Below are 5,455 nucleotides of genomic sequence, written 5' to 3'. Positions count from 1 at the left end.
CGGAACTAATGAGAGTCAAGGAAGCGCCCAGGGTCAACCCGATGGTAATGGTAATAATCAAGTTTTGGATGCACTATTCCGGCTCTAAGCTAGTCTAGATGTCGCATAAGCTCATCTCCAAATAATCGAAGGCCGTATAGTCTCCGTAGAAGCAAGACTTCCTCCCGCAGAGGGCCATATTCCTGACATCCCTTTACACGACAATCCTCAACCCTTTGGAAAGCCTGAAAATGATTCTCCGCCTGTCCTTACTAAAGCAGAAAAGTTTCTTCAATACCTGGAAGAGCAACTAATGTACCTCAAGGGGGATGACATCTAAAGGGAAAGTAGCTGAAACTATGAAGCAGTGAATACTCAACTACTAACCAATTTCAATATGATTGACATCCCGAAATTCAAGGGGAAGCAAAACCTTTTAAACCACATTTGTGCATTCAAAGATTACATTTCTATCAAGGGTATTAAGCCAGAGATGTTCTTAAGGATCTTTACTTTATCTCTCGACACCATTCCCAAACAATGGTTCTATTCTCTAGACCACAAGGAAATTTCTACTTGGAATGATGCTGCCATCGAATTCACTAAACAATACACAAATAATGCTGAGATCCAAGTTAACAAGCGCAATCTAGTGGTTCTTACCCTGAACAAAAAAGAAGGTTTTACCGACTTGCTAAGTAGGTTAAGAAAGACTAGCACCTAATTTGTTGAGCGTCCAGATGAGGCCACTCTTGTGGATAAATTTGTAGACAATCTAAAACCTATCTATGAAAATCACTTGAGGTACCAAAACATCCAATCTTTCAAAGATTTAACAGTGCTAGGTAAAAGGATCAAAGACGATATTTGCAAAGGAATCTTGTCCAAAACTGTGGGGTGCGGATATCAAGGTTCAACATCAGCTGGAAGTTGTTCCTGCGGTTCCACTAGCAAAACTGAGGATGTCAACCTCGTCGAGTCATGTAAGAGAAACAATACGTCAAGAAAGTTCACCGATATTGGTGACACATATACAAATGCGCTGAAAAGGTTGATGAAACAAGGCATAGTCCAACCAATAGGACCTACACCTGACCCGAAAACGAAGTCTAAATTCAGTGATGACAACGCTTATTGTGAGTATCACAGGGGTAAGGGACATAACACAGAAAACTGTTATAGGTTGAAGCATGCTATCCAAGACATGATCGAAGATGGACGTTTGCCTATCCCTCCCGCAAGTAAGCCTAACAACACAAAGAATCCTCTTGGAATTCTGATGATCTCAGATGAGGAATCCACCTTGGATTGCTCACACCTTATCTCTCCAGTCGAAGATGAGATCAACATCGTCGACCACGGAGAAACCTACTCTACCATAACCCCACTATTGCAGATTTTGTCGCATGGGCAAAGAATGTGAGTAGACAACTAAAAGATGTCGTGTCATCCCTACGAAAGCCCAATGTCCATGCAAATGGCCGTTAGTCAATCCTACGAATCTATAATGCAAGAAATCATCATGGTAGTTGGCGATTTGGTTCGACAGATTATCAGTGCAGAGGCCGAAATTCTGCGCTTGAAAGAGCTCAACAGTATCAATGGCGTCTGGACAGATGACGATGAAGATGTTTATCTCAAAGAACATATTTTAGTCAAAGCCTTGGAAGATCTCTACATAGATCATCTTACTTGATCAGGCCACCCATACCAAAATGTCACCCCAGCACAGACAAATAATTCATCTACCAATAGAAATGTCGCACCTTTAACAGACAACAGTGAGGATTCAATCACCGATCACCTAATGAAGCAACCATAGAAGACAAAGGTTGATCTTTCACTCTGGCAACTAGTGTCTAGTTCATTTCCACATCACCATGCTTTACTGCTAGCATTGGCTAAACTCAACATAACACGTGATTCTACTCCTGATGACATGGTCAACTTAGTCCTCCAGGACTCAATCAAGCTAACTAACCCAGTTACTTTCTCAGATGAGGGCTTGCCACCTTTTGGCACCACTCACAATCTAGCCTTATACATCACTGTCACATGTCTTAAGAAGAATTTACCTATGACACTAGTGGAAGATGGCTCCGCAGTCAATGTCATACCACTGAAAACCGCATATAAGTTAGGCATGAAAGATTCAGATTGGAGTCCGATTAACCAAGGTGTTTGCGTATACGATGGGACGCAGAATAAAGTAATAGGCCTTATAAATCATACTATAGTCACTGGGCCAATCGAAAGAAAGGTCAATTTCTAGATAGTAGACATTGAGGCATCTTTTAACATACTTCTAGGCAGGCCATGAATTCACGCTTCTAAAGCCGTTACGTACACACTCCGCGAAAAGGTTAAGATCCCTTTAGAAGGCCAAGTAGTGATGATCACTTCGTCACCCATCAAAGCAGTAATCGAGAAAATGTCCAACAATCAAGTCATGTCAGATCTAGTGCACGAGTTAGGAGGATTCCAGATCATAAATCTTATAGAAAGTGAATTAGTTCCTCTATACTTCAACCAATACTCTAACTTGGTGGTCAACCACATACTCAAATCCCAGGGATACTTCCCGAGAATGACACTAAACCCTATCAGGAATAGCTCCTTCCCGTCTTTTAAAGAGAGTCACCCCCAGAAGATACCATTCGGATTGGGATACAAACCTACAAAGGCAGAAACTTTCGAAATGCTCGCTCAAGTCCACGATCACAAACGTCAATGGATCAAAATGCGGCCATATTACCCTACACGGAATGGGTATTTTGTCAAAGAATGAGACCATGATTCTCTTCACGGGTTTCCCGAACCTTGGATATTCAAAGGCAACAAGCTAGCTGGAATCAAATTGTTCCATGATTGCTACTTCATTCCTCAAGAAACGGTCCCTGCCATCAAAACTCGTCTGACACCTTGTCTCGACGAACAAGTTGTTAGCCTTTTGTTCGGAGAGGATCGATTTGTCAAGGCAGATAAAGACGAGATTATTACCATGATATTACGGGATGACCATTTAAACTTTGCAGCGCTCATCACATATGCAAATCCAGCCAACCTGTAGGGAGGATGGAGAAATTTGATTAAATGGACCAATAACCAAGGAAGGCTCTTCAAGCTCACAACTGGAAAAGGAGAGATGTTCAAAGAAGAACCAGAAGATGACGAGTTTGAATCTGAGTCGGAGTCAGAGTCGAAAACTGAGTCTAAGTCTAGAGAAGTCGTTAAAGAGTCTCCTCCTATTGTCACTCCCCATCCTATCATTTATCATAGCTTAACTTTGTCTAGTAACAGTAGCTTGGGAAATGTTCCTGCAACTGTTCCTTTACCGCCACTGACTACTGCGTAGATGGCTTCTTTGTTTCAGCTATTTTCAAACATTAATATGAAAAATCTGATTCTGCTTACTCTTCGTGCTATCTTGATTGCAATTCTATTTATGATGATGCTGAGGATGATCCTGACCCAGACTCAATAGAACTACCTCCCTACATAAGTAAAGAAATATTAGAGGAGACGAAAGGGGCGCCTGTTATAGAAAACAGTGAATCTATTAACGCAGGGACAAATTTATAACCCCAAGAACTTAGGATAGGGACGACCCTTGACCCAATTGAAAAGGCTTGCTTCATCGACATTCTTCATGAATTCAAAGACGTCTTCGCTTGGTCCTATAAGGATATGCCAGGAATAGACTGAGATGTTGCAGAACAACGAATCCCAGTCAAGCCAGGTTTCAAACCTGTAAAGCAGAAGCTTCACCGAATGAGAACAAGATTTGCTCTCAAGATTAAAGAGGAAGTAGAGAAGCAATTCAAAGCCATGTTAATAACAGTTTCCGAGTATTCAGACTGGGTGGCTAACATAGTCCCCGTACCCAAAAAGGATGGGCGAATACGGGTTTGTGTTGATTTTAGAGATCTGAACAAGGCCAATCCGAAAGACGACTTCCCACTCCCACACATCGACATACTAGTAGATAATACAAGAGATCACGCGCTCCTTTCTTTCATGTATGGGTGTGCAGGATATAATCAGATCAAAATGGTTGAAGAAGATATGCATAAAATGGCATTTGTCACTCAATGGGCTACCTATTTCTATACCGTTATACCGTTCGGGTTGATCAATGCTAGAGTAACATATCAACGCACCGCGACTACCCTTTTGCATGACATGATGCACAAAGAAGTAGAGGTATATGTGGATGACATGATCGTCAAATACAAGCATAGGCAGGGTCACATCGCCAACCTTCGCAAATTCTTTCTCAGATTACGCAAGTACAACGTGAGACTTAATCCTCAGAAGTGCGTATTCGGAGTAACGTCCGACAAGCTGCTGGGATATGTAGTCAGTCAGAGAGGAATAGAGATTGATCCATCCAAGATGAAGGCTCTAATCAAGATTCCACAGCAGGAGACAAAAAAGGATGTTCGAGGTTTTCTGGACAAGGTACATTATATAAGTCGCTTTATTTCAAAGCTCACTATGATCTGCGAACCCATATTAAAAAAGCTCAAGAAAACAGACCACACATGTGGGACGATGACTGTCAAAAGGCATTTGATAGAACAAGGAGATCTTGGCCAAGGCACCTGTTTTGATGCCACCGCAGAAAGACCAACCTTTATCTATGTACCTCTATAGATACCCAGTATCCGCACTTTCAAAAATCGCCCGATGATGATCTGACTACAACGCTTTAATGCATTACTCGGATATGAAAAATGGTTTCAAAAATGGTTTTCTAACTTCATTTGCATTAAAACAACACTAATTAGAATTAAAACCGTCTTCGAACCCAAAACCAACTCACAAACCCGCAACCCGAGTTAATCTGAGTCAACCCGAGTCTCGAATGTAAAAACTAATGTCATAAATGGTTTTATCATGCCATTTTCATTAAAATGACACTAATTAGAGTCAAAATCAACATTGGGCCAAAAACCGACTCAAAATTCAAGTCCCGAATCAACACGGGTAAAACCCGAGTCAAGCACACAAAATACCTACCCCAAATACCACCTAAATACCATCTTATTAGATGACCACATTATTACACGACATCCTATTTGAATACCACAAATCAAACAACCAAACAATAGATAGAGCAAAGGCCACGTCCAAATTGAAAAGGACAGGAGACCCTATTGGGGCACTAGGTGGCTCGCACATCTTTAGGCCTCCTCCTTAGCCTCCAAGCAAACTCAACCGACCTACCACCCCATATTTCTCTATAAATAGCCATCTTCACACACCATAATACTCACGCGAGCGTCCGCCCATTTTTCTCCTTTAAAATTCTAGACTCGACTTTCTAAGGTACAAATCGACACGTGTTTTCGACCTACCGATTGAAAACACAAGCCTTACACATTTGTTTGGTACCGTCGCTATGCATTCGACCGACCCATTTGACCAACTCAACACATAAATCAACATGTTTCTCAGTAACATATTTTCAACA

The sequence above is a fragment of the Silene latifolia genome, chromosome Y (genome assembly GCF_048544455.1).
Source record: "Silene latifolia isolate original U9 population chromosome Y, ASM4854445v1, whole genome shotgun sequence".
Lineage (NCBI taxonomy): Eukaryota > Viridiplantae > Streptophyta > Magnoliopsida > Caryophyllales > Caryophyllaceae > Silene > Silene latifolia.
The sequence above is the reverse complement of the archived record's forward strand: the minus strand, read 5'-3'. Positions refer to the sequence as shown.